Source organism: Cydia strobilella, chromosome 1 (assembly GCF_947568885.1).
Source record: "Cydia strobilella chromosome 1, ilCydStro3.1, whole genome shotgun sequence".
In the NCBI taxonomy this organism is placed as follows: Eukaryota; Metazoa; Arthropoda; class Insecta; order Lepidoptera; family Tortricidae; genus Cydia; species Cydia strobilella.
Genome location: NC_086041.1, coordinates 33705951 through 33718713, shown reverse-complemented (window position 1 = coordinate 33718713; position 12763 = coordinate 33705951). Strand labels below are relative to the sequence as shown.

At 37.2% G+C, this 12763-nt stretch overlaps 1 long non-coding RNA gene across 1 annotated transcript in view; it reads right to left on the bottom strand.

Annotated features, from left to right (window-relative positions):
• LOC134745405 (uncharacterized) overlaps positions 1-9814 on the bottom strand; it is a 190424-nt gene extending 180610 nt beyond the window's left edge. The window contains exon 1 of the long non-coding RNA XR_010128170.1: positions 9473-9814. This is a non-coding gene — a long non-coding RNA (uncharacterized LOC134745405). The remainder of the gene's footprint in view (positions 1-9472) is intronic.
• Between the last annotated feature and the right edge of the window lie 2949 nt (positions 9815-12763).

Below are 12763 nucleotides of genomic sequence, written 5' to 3'. Positions count from 1 at the left end.
AACGCAACCCCCTGTATAACTATTGCGCTTTTATTAAGCTCACCATCTACCAAAGGGATACTCATAATTTAATTATTTCCCCCAGATAACTTATTGCGAGCAGGCAAGAATTATTTCGTTGGTTGGTTTAATTGAAATGAAAGGTTTGCTCAGCGAAAAGAGGGGCTTAACACGCTTGCGTTTTTTTAACTACAGTGTGGCTACCACCAGTTTGGTACTGATATAAACGCTATAGATAACGTAACTTACTTTCTATGCATCTCGCTCGTACTCGCTTATTAGTGCGAGCGAGATGTATAGAAAGTAAATTACGTAGACGTTAGCGTATATCGCCGCTATACTTACTCAACCTCGTATCTGCAACACTCATTTGATGACAAAAACACCCGTATTCCGAATGAAAGAAAAGCGACATTTCCATCAAATTATCGTTGCAGATATGAGGTTGAGTAAGTATAGCGACGATATGTCAGTCTTGACACTGTCAGTGACTCATGTTACGGGTACAGTTGAAATAGACAAATGCAAACGGCGGACTTTAAGGGGATCTCATGCCCCAATGACCTTCGATCCGGATCTCTTAGTTTTTAAATGTTTTTTTGCAGCTTATCATATTAACAACAACGGCCCGTATTTACTTCAAGTTTATAGTTTTTGAGATATTTGACATCAAAGTTGAAAAATTTTAGGCCAAAAAACTGGTTTTCTGGCCATAACCTTTGTGTTAATTAGTTTAAAATTAAAACCTTAGACAAATTTTAGAGACGTCAAAGACGAACCCAAATATGTAGATTTTGTATATGTAAGATCTTTCACAGCAATCGAGATACAAAAAAAGTGTTTTTTAGACAATGTTTAAAAAAAATCATAAATAATCATAAATAAAGTATTAATTTCTTTTAAAATCCGGTAGACAAAAATGGATATAAAAGATTGAAGTACCGATAGCCGTTTGTTTTATAACTCTATATGTAGTGCAAAAATGGGAGATACGATTCAATACTTGTCAAAAATCGATGAAAACCTCGGGTAGCCCCTTAAGTAAGACGGTTGGTAAGAAAATTAATGTTCTATTAAGCAGAAACATTTGCAAACGATACCACAAAGCTTAGAAATAAATGTGAAGTGGAAACATTCACTGTCTCGGGCGAGACTTGAACTCGCGACTCTGCATCACTAGCCCACCGCTCTGCCAACTGAGCTACCGAGACTTCACTTGATGACAGCGAATATTTCGACCATATCACTCGTATGCGCCCTAGGGAGGCGCCTAGCGACATCTACCGTTAGAGCAATACACTTCTTAAACGGCCACCGGAGTTTCAAGTCATTGGAAATTCACTAGTACTTAGTGCAGTCTTTTCATTTAATCTGTGGTTGTTAGGGTTCCGTACCCAAAGGGTAAAAACGGGGCCTTATTACTAAGACTTAAGCCCTATTACTGTCTGTCCGTCTGTCTGTCACGAGGCTGTATCTCATAAACCGTGTACATGTACGAAACTCTCGGTGGGCGAGTCCGACTCGCACTTGGCCGGTTTTTTTATCAAGATGTTAAATTGCATGTTCAGATAATTCTGAGCACTTTGGCCGCTCGGATATATCTGATGGCGACTGTAACGTTACAAGACCTAATAATTGTAATAAATTAAAAATTAAAAGATCCTCCAACGTAATGAAACCGATAAACAGATTTTGATGTCTTAGAACTATACTAGAAATCTTGCTTTTGGTGAAACATGTCTTAGAACTTAGAACCATCGCTAGAAATCTTGCTTTTGATAAAACATGTCTTAGAACCGCCGCTAGGAATCTTGCTTTTGATAAAACATGTCTTAGAACCGCCGCTAGGAATCTTGCTTTTGATAAAACATGTCTTAGAACCGCCGCTAGAAATCTTGCTTTTGATAAAACATGTCTTAGAACCGCCGCTAGGAATCTTGCTTTTGATAAAACATGTCTTAGAACCGCCGCTAGAAATCTTGCTTTTGATAAAACATGTTTAAAACCACCGCTAGAAATCTTGCTGTTAAATAAATAAAACCGCATACAATCGGTTCACCCGTTTAAGAGCTACAGTGCCACAGACAGACACAAAGACACACATATATCGGTCAAACTATTGACACCCCTCGTTTTGCGAAGAGGGTTATAAAGGAAAATGTCATGCAATAATAATATTATAGTACCTACTGTATTAAGCAGAGCCTTGTTCAGTTTCCAATTAGTCCCGAACATGCCTATAACTTCTGTTGTATTATTTATTAAAGGTTGCCAGAACATAACTTATTACATATTATATGTTAGGACAAAAGTGGACAACCGCCCCGACACCGCATTTTCCTTTTGCTCTCTGGATATTAACATCACTGAAAGTATTTTAACACAATTTGATGTTTAATTTTTTTCGAATTTTTAAGTCAGCAGGATTTGGATGGGATTTTTCGATCCTACCGCTTATAATAATTGAATAATCGAAAAAAAAAACAATAAAGGGGCATAGGTATGGTTAATATTCATCGAATTCATAGACATAGTATATACAAGTAGTTATAGACGCGCCACCGAGCGAACGGGAGTAAGACAAAGAATATTCATATAAAATTTGGGCAGCATAGGATTTTTTCTATTTCACTCTTATAAATTTCGGTATTTCACCATCACCTATGATGCCACCCGGTCGGTGATAAGGACAAAGGCATTATTTTTCCTTTCCTCTTATAGGAATCGCAATAAGACTATATTTCTCTATCAAAGTGTCAGGCCCTTGATCGAATTGCATATAATTATTTTCTATAATGTTAATATTCAGGGGGTAAAATGGGTACTACGTTTGTATGGCGTAGCGGTCTTCCCCTTTCCTCTTAAAGGCCTCATTTTCGCAGTTTATCGGCCGAATATTAGGTTTCCTGGAGTTTTATTGTTATTCCGACAATAGGTTAGGTACACTACGTAATATCGCATACAAGGTACCTTACTCCTCTGGCGCAGCGACCCAGTGTGTCTCGGCCTCCAACACGACAGTTCGCCACTGATCCTGGTCCTGTGCCGTTTCTCGCCAGTCTTGGACCTGGAGGACAAGGAAATCGACATTCGCATTCAGAATGCCTTGCGGTGCGGTGCAGCTCTGCACAAAGTCTTGGTGTCCAGGCTTCTCAGCAGGAACACTAAGATTCGAATTTACAAGACTGTAATCCGACCTATTTTAACATACGAATGTGAAGCCTGGACACTAACTTTGAAGGAGGAAAGTAAGCTGCTGGTGGCTGAGACGAAGATTCTCCGCAAAATCCTCGGTCCAACGCAGAGATGGCAGTTGGAGAATCCGCAAGAACGCCGAAATTGAACAATTAGTTGCTGAACCAAACATCATTGGTGTGACAAAAGCATACAAGGTAATATAAGATAAATATCTTATGTATACAAGGTGAGACTGAATTACCCGAATAACTTTAACCAGATAACGTTGTCTCATTCGAGTAAAAAAGTTATGTATGTGTCGAAGTCTAAGTCAAAGGTCCCACTTTGTCGCTTGCCGTAAGGACGAGATTAGCTTGTATCTTTATACGAATAACCTGTGAAAGCGCCCTTATGGCAAGCCAAAAAGTGGGACTTTTTGCTTGGAAACGACACATATAATGTGTAGACAAAAACTCAGTTTTCAAGATGCTCACTTTAAGGCATTGTGTATAAAAAACCGGACAAGTGCGAGTCGGAAAAAACCGGACCATTAACAAAAAAAACGGCATAATCACGTTTGTTGTATGGGAGCCCCACTTAAATATTTATTTAATTCTGTTTTTAGTATTTGATGTTATAGCGGCAACAGAAATACATGATCTGTGAAAATTTCAACTGTAGCTATCACAGTTTATGAGATACAGCCTGGTGACAGACAGACGGACAGCGGAGTCTTAGTAATAGGGTCCCGTTGTTACCCTTTGGTTACGGAACCCTAAAAAGGTTATAGGTACGATCCCACGGTTTCTTCTATCAAGTTGTTCTAACACAAGGGCCTGACACTCTTTGATAGAGAAAGATAGTCTTATTGCGATTCCTATAAGAGGAAAGAGAAAATAGTGCCATGCTTTGTCTTTATCACCGACCGGGCATTTTTTCATGGTCGGGTTATGGCATCATAGCATTAGCAAGGGGGTGATGGCGAAATACCGAAATTTATAAGTGAAAGAGAAAATAGTTATTTGTTATACAAGGGTGCAAAGTTGTATTTTACCCGCGAGTGTGGAATTGAAACATGAGCAAGCGAAAGGATTCTATAGTTGAACCACGAGCGAAGCGAGTGGTTCTAAAATAGAATCCTGAACGTAGCGAGTGTTTCAACACACGAGAAGTAAAATACATTTGCACCCGTGTGTAACACAAAACTTTTCCCCACACTATAGCGAGGACAGTGCAACATCCACAGGCGTTAGATCATCTTCATCACTGGAATCACTCATTTCTTTACGATATTATAACAGAAAACACTAGAAATTCTGATTTTTACGTGAGTCGGTGAGAAGAACAGTAAAAATTTGTTGACAATGTTGACATTTCTGTTCTGACGTATGAAATGTCAACAATGCGTTTTGAAATTGCATCGACTCAACTTGTGCGTTCAGAATTATATTTAACATCATTAGAAAAATTTAACGTTTCTTATGGAATTTTAAGGTTTATGACTTAAAACTATTAAATAAAGCTAAATTTGGTATTTTTTATTAGATTCTCAAAGCATTTATTTAATGATAATTAATATCGAACGAACCATTATCATGAGCGTTTTACGTTTTGTTATCTGTCAAGCTACTTAAACACGCTCCATCCAAGGTCAAATTACTTTCCCCACTAGTGGATAAAATGCGTTTTTCCCCGCTTGTTTTAAAGGATAATAGACGGCTTTCCGAGCTAGTGAGGGGAAAAAGATTATGCTGCCATACATGAAACTGTCAACACATGAATATGTCTTTCTCTTACCCCTGGTCGCTCGGTTTCATGTCTATAACTACTTGTATATACTATGTCTAAACACCACTAGTACCTAGACTAAACATGCTTTGTTTTTCCGAACAAAGAGGTTTTGTACTAAATTCGGAAGCGAAGCTCAAACAATCTTCCTCTGATATCTGAATTCACCATTTCTGTGAATTCAGTGTTAGACTCAAGCGGCAACATAAATAAAAGCAATTTCGCTATCTACGGCACGCTAAAATAAACAATGGGTGAGACCCCTAAAAGACCCCTAAGCAATCATTACAGTAAAAAAACTTTAGGGTGAATGCGGCTACAAGATGAGCAGCCCTTTATCCCCCTGTTATTCGTCTGTGCAATATAAACATGCATAGCCATCTTTCTAAACTGCGAAATGAAGGGGTTCCTTTTTAGGGTTCCGTACCCAAAGGTTAAAAACGGGACCCTATTACCAATGGGGATATAATAAGACAGAGCGGTATTGTCATAGTAAATTTTGTAACCACTGTAAATTCACTGCCATCTATCGACATACTTTAAAACTAAAAATGAAGATTTATAAAAATACGTTAAAATGTATTTAAATATGGATAAATGATTTTTAATTTGCATTAATTATTTTTATATGATTTTGACCCATGTTCTTTCACTGGTATGCATTAAAATTATAAATAACCAACGAAACAGTCAACGCCCTCTATACGAGAGTAGGCCAAAACTAGTGGCGCCATCTGATCGAGAATCAAATTTTCGTGATTTTTGAGGCACGTTTTTTCCTTAGACTGTATCCATCTATTACGGAGTTAAAATATCTATCTTTGCTATTACTAAGACTCCGCTGTCCGTCTGTCCGTCTGTCCCTCTGTCCGTCTGTCCGTCTGTCCGTCTGTCCGTCTGTCCGTCCGTCCGTCCGTCTGTCCGTCCGTCCGTCCGTCTGTCTGTCCGTCTGTCTGTCACCAGGCTGTATCTCATGAACCGTGATAGCTAGACAGTTGCAATTTTCACAGATTATGTATTTCAGTTGCCGCTATAACAACAAATACTAAAAAGTACGGAACTCGGTGCGCGAGTCCAACTCGCACTTGGCCGTTTTTTTAATAAAAATGTATAAATATGAGAAAGTAGATTTATATATTTTTATATTTTATATATTTCAACGTCCAAATACTAAGTCAATATGAAAATAGGTGCTTTGATTATTACTAACTTATAGAACCGGCACAGAGAACCAGAATTTTGCGGGAGTAGAAATGTGAAAAATAATATTTCACATAAAATATTCTAATCTCATATATTGTATATTTCAAAGTTAAAACACTACGTGAATATATGTTAATAGTTACAGCCTACAAGGATAATTAATAAGGACGCCAAAAATTAAGACTTCAAGAGATCAAACTGATTTGGCGATGTTGGGGACGAGTGGCGATGTTAGGGTACTTTAGATGTTTTTTTTTCGTATAACGCTTTTTACGCAGCTCTATTTATTGGTTTTTTTTTTATACTACGTCGGTGGCAAACAAGCATACGGCCCGCCTGATGTTAAGCAGTCTCCGTAGCCTATGTACGCCTGCAACTCCGGAGGAGTTACATGCGCGTTGCCGACCCCAACACTTCCTCTCCCTCGAGCTCTGGCAACCTTACTCACCGGCAGGAACACAACACTATTAGTAGGGTCTAGTGTTATTTGGCTGCGGTTTTCTGTAAGGTGGAGGTACCTCCCCAGTTGGGCTCTGCTCTACCTATAGATCTGGAATGACATCCGCTGTCCTGTGCCCTACCACACAAAGCGAGATGTCATTCACAGTGCCCATACCTCTCTTTTGGACGTAGTTTAAGGACATACCCGGGTCCCATACATTGTGAATTCAATGGGTATAAACATCTCAATACAATTGCTCAAAAGCTGCTACCGTAGCTGTTTAGCGTGCGGAAAGTTGGTTTTCGCGAACTAGTGCTTTTCACTTTTCCATTTTTTTTTAAATTTATACTTGTTCCAATTCAGGACTACTTATTGATGAGTGTTAATAATTAGTTTCTTTTAAACGTCGTAATCAATAGAAAAACCTACTGTTAATGTAAGAATACATTGAATATTGAGAAAACCGTTCTTAATAAGTTTCAACAAAGGTAACATTCTATATTGTTTTTATTCCTTACTTGTTGTTTTTTTTTATTTTTCGCAACTGTATTAAAAACGTCGTTCGATACACGTGCGGAAATGTCACTCTTGCCATACTTTCCGCACTAGCATCAAAATGTACTATTTTGTCAAAACTATTATTTTTATATTTTATTTAGGTAAAGTTGGGGTGGAGTTTATTATCTGGTGTTGCGGGTGTCCATGGGCTACGGTAATCGCTTACCATCAGGCGATTCGTCTGCTCGTTTGCTTCCTACATCATAAAAAATAAAAAATAGGTAGGTATGTGGGTATGTGTGTCATGTGTACCACTGTATAGTGCGACATAAAATTGTAGAAATTAAATAAAATGGAACTAAAAAAATTCTATACTTAATTGTTGCCATGTTTAAGCATTTTACGACAAAAATGTGACAGTAACGTAGGAAGTGGTGCCCTCAATAATTTTCTACAATTTCTTGTCGGACTATAGCGCCATAATTACACGAATAAGGCCAAGTTCAAGGCTGGGATAAAGTTATAAACTTAAATAGATATCATACACCAAAGAAAAAGTGACCAAGTCCACCGGTGGCTGAGGCGGGGATTTTTCTTTGGTGTATGACATTTATATATATAGCAGTGTAAATCATAAAAATATTTCATGAAATAATTTGATTTGTTCCCTAGTGGGATTAAGTTTTTCAAAAGGTTTGCTTTTTTCAGTTGAATATACAACCATAGAGTAACTGATACTAGAGCGTTACTGTCATAGTAAATTTTGTAACCCCAGTAAATTCACTGCCATCTGTCGACACACTTTAAAACTAAAAATAAAGATTTATAAAAATACGATAGAATGTATTTAAATATAGATAAATGTTTTTTTTTATTTGCATTAATTATTTTTATGATTTTGACCCATGTTCTTTCACTGATATGCGTTAAAATTGTTAAATAACAAACGAAACCGTCAACGCCATCTATACGACTGTAGGCCAAAACTAGTAGCGCCCTCTGAACGAGAATCAAATTTTCTTGATTTTCGAGGCACGTTTTTTCCTTAGACTGTATCCATATATTACGGAGTTATATCTATCTTTGATACAACACTAACCTCAAAACTTTATGTAAATTCGAGCCCACACAAGTCCTGGGCCCCAGACGTGTGACGTATTCAAATTACGTCATAAATTATAGAACAGTTCGTATGCACTTGCCAAATACTCGTACTCACTTAAATTTTCATTTCGACGGTGGAAAGGCAAAACTTTTCAAGCGACAAAATTTAGTTATATATGTCGTGGCCAGCCAGATCTTAGAATTGATCAATCAACGTGGCAATCATTTCATGAAATGATAAATTTTCATTTCGACGGTGGAAAGGCAAAACTTTTCAAGCGACAAAATTTAGTTATATATGTCGTGGCCATGCAGCCAGATCTTAGAATTGATCAATTAACGTGGCAATCATTTCATGAAATGATCGGATTGTGTTACATATATCGTTTTTTTATATAGTTACTTAATAACAAATACATATTTGTGCCTTTTTCAACCAAAAGGGTACTTATTGTCGCTTGTCAGTAAGGCGCTATTTCCATATAGCTTCAATTAGAATTCAACCTTATCAACAAGCGACAATGTGGTACCTTTTGGTTGAAAACGCCACATTTATTAACTTGGCTGTAAGTGGCAATATGAAAAAAAAGTCGTTGAACATCCAACATACATACATACATACATACATATAATCATGCCTATTTCCCGGAGGGGTAGGCAGAGACCACGGATTTCCACTTGCTATGATCCTGACATACCTCTTTCGCTTCCTTCACTTTCATAACATTCCTCATACACGCTCGCCGGTTTAGGGTGCTCTTGACCTGGCCTTTCTTCAGGATTTCCCCGATCTGATCAGAGAAAGTCCGCCGAGGTCTGCCCCTTCCAACTCCCGTTTCTACCTCTCCCTTATACACTTTTTTTGTTAGCCTCCTTTCACTCATTCTTTCCACGTGTCCAAACCATCTCAACATACCTTTCTCAATTTTTGTCACTACATCTTCGCTCAGTCCACACTTTTCCCTTATCACACTGTTCCTAATTCTATCTTGTAATCTCACCCCACATACACTTCTCAACGCTCTCATTTCCACTGCATTCACTTGGCTCTGATGCCTCTTCTGCCATACCCAACTTCCGCTACCATACATAAGTGTAGGCACCAGCACCCCTCTATGCACAGCCAACCGTGCCTTTTGCGACACCTTCTGGCTGCTCATAAAAGCGTTAAGTGCCCCATTCACGCGATTTCCAGCACTCACTCTCCTTTCAATATCTTTATCATGCTTACCGTCCCTAGTGAATAATGTTCCCAGATACACAAACTCTTTCACTTGTTCTACTCTTTCTTGACCAATCAAAATTTCACAGTTTGTCATATATTCCTCCTTTTCAAATACCATAACTTTCGTCTTACTTACATTTATTTTCATTCCTTTCCTTTCAAAAGATCCATGCATTCTAGTTACCATCTCCTGCAACTCTTCACCCGATGACGCTACCAATACCAGGTCATCAGCGTAAAGAAGACATTTGACAGGTAACCCACTCATTCTCAGCCCACATTCATCATTTCTCAAATCATGCAAACTACTGTCCATGAACAGATTAAACAGCCACGGTGACGCTACACATCCCTGCCTAACACCCTTTTCGATGCTAAACCACATCCAAATACTTAAATAAATAAATAAATACATTTAAAATCACTATACTGGTTTGCAAAAACGAACTTTGCAAAGTTAAACAGCCGTTCAAAGTACCTACCACTTTTTACAAGCTTTTATTTAACTTGCAATGTATCTATGTATAGGTAAGTATGTATGTAACATGTTTGTAAGGGTCAAATCTTGCAAGTTAAATTTGACCCACTTCCCGGTTTCCGATGAAGCTGAAAATTTGCATACATATGTAAGTCGTGTGACAATGCAATATTATGGTACCATCGAGCTGATCTGATGATGAACACAGGAGGTGGTCATAGGAACTCTGTGATAAAACAACACAACCTAATTGTGTTTGGGGTTTTTAGAATTGTCTCGATGAGTATTAGTTGCCTGTGGAAAAAAGTACAGTCAGCGATAAAAGCTTGTAATTTTTGCCTAAAACTTATTAAGCAACTGTAGTGAGTATAAAATGCTGACACATCCCTTTATAATTAAACTATCAAAAACCGATGTTTTCTCATACCGCTGAGTTCGCATCGCACCCTCTCGTAGCGGTCCCCTATACGACTCGCGCTTGACTGGTCCATGTTTCATTCTAAATAACCACAGCTCGGGGTGTTAAAGTTAACGGGTTCTACTCAGACAAAACCGTAGGCAGAACTTTATTTTATTAAAAATTACAGCAATCAACAAGCAAGGATCAAAGTGAGGTCAACGTACCGAGATAAAAAACCGGCCAATTGCGAGTCGGACTCGCGCACGTAGGGTTCGGGTTAAAGATATTTTTATTTGTCTCAAAAGAAATATTACATTTCACTTAATGAGATAGGTCAATACATGCAAAAATTATGTTGGCTACTGAGCGTTAACAGTAATGCAAAATACATATTATGTTTTTTAGAGGGACAGTAATAACAAAATGAGCAAAACAATAAAAACTGACATAAGCTAATTAACAGATAATAACTTCTTGAGGTGTCTTTATATTCCCAAGTGTGCGATTCTAAAACATGTGGTGTGGTGGGTTCCGTACCATTACGCAAAAAACGGCAAAAAAATCACGTTTGTTGTATGGGAGCCACTTAAATATTTATTTTATTCAGTTTTTAGTACTTGTTGTTATAGCGGCAACAGAAATACATCATCTCTGAAAGTTGTAACTCTCTAGCTATCACGTTTCATGAGAAACAGCCTGGTGACAGACGGACAGATAGACAGACAGACAGAGAGGCGGAGTCTTAATAATAGGGTCCCGTTTTTATCCTTTGGGTACGGAACCCAAAAGATTTGTATGAAATCTGGTTTTCGCTCCTATTTTTGCTATAATCAAGAAATCCAAAAAAGTCAAAGCTATGGTTAATATACATAAAGTTATGCAAAAATATTTTCCATAATGTTAATATCCAGAGAGGAAAATGGGGACTAAGTCTGTATGGAGAAGCGGCCGTCCCCTTTCCTCTTACAGAAATAAATTTTGCTCAATATCCCACAACCGATTTTGCAACATGTAACACAATATTTTCAGTCCTATTTTTTGTGTAAATAGTTACAAAAAATTTTTTTTTCTGTATTTATTTATTCATTTAAGAAATCTGCATGGCAAATAAAACACATTTTTTTTTTATTTATTTTTTTATTTCCACATACAATTATCATTACGGGATGAACCCAATGCGATAATTTAGCAAAAAATTAAATGTATAAACATACAAAATACAAATACCTATTTTAATACTATTACGAAAAAAAATCTTTACCATGCATGTGCTCGAAAAGTGCGTTTCCTACGAAGCCATATCATGCGGAAAGTACTACTTTTCCGCACTAGTGATTTTTGTTTTCAATTTTTTTTACAGTACATATGGTGCTACTTTCTCGCACTTTTTGTTTTCAATTTTTTAATAATTAAACTTATTTGCCATTATATGTTTTTTTTATTTACTCGCACAATGCATAGTAAAACGTTGTATGATACACGTGCGTAAAGATGATTTCCGCACTTGTTGCATAAATAGCTATTTTTATCTCAGCAGTTCGAACAAGCCTACTTTCGTCACTCCAGGGAGTGAAGAAAGTGCGACTTTCCTCACTCCAGGGAGTGAAACAAAGTAGCTTTTTAATTTAGTGAAGGCCATGAACTGCCACTTCATAGTTTTATTACAAATTTTTTTACAACCTTTTTTCTTTGTTTTATTCGAAATAAATTTTAACATTTAATATTTATGTTCTCACTACTGAGGTGAAAAATTATGTGTACAACACGAGAGCAAAGTTATTTTACATCTCGTGTTTTTGAGTCCCTCGCTACGCTCAAGATTATAACTTTGAATCTTTCGTTTGCTCGGGACTCAAAATAAACACTCGCAAGAAAGACCAACTTTCCTCTCTTGTTGCACAAATAACTATTGCTGTAGGTTTTTCCAGACCGCCAAGTCATCAAACCATCAAATCACCAAACATCGACGCTCCCCTAACGACTCACGCTTGACTAGTCCGTGTTTCGTATCTTTTCAATTTGAAAACACTCGCAGCACGGGGAGCTGTTGATATTTCATACCCATAGACTACTACCGACGGACTCCGCTTTAGGAATATTTCATTTTATAATTTTTATTATACATTATATATAATATTTATTATATATTGTATATCTATATATATATTACGCGAGGCCGATTTTTGTTCATCCCATCAGATCTACAGTTATGGTCCGATTTTAATAAATTATATGTCATTTGATTCGTCTCATGCTACAGATTTGCAATAAGCTCTTAGTTTTTTGATTTTTTCCCGAAAAAGTACTAAAAAGTTAATTTGAAAAAATGTACCACGTGACCTTTGTTCTGACTTGAGATTGAATTGAACTCAAACCTATATATGTAAGGTATGTAAGGTATCCAATCCATTTAAATATTTGTTTTGAGACTGTAACATGCATACACCA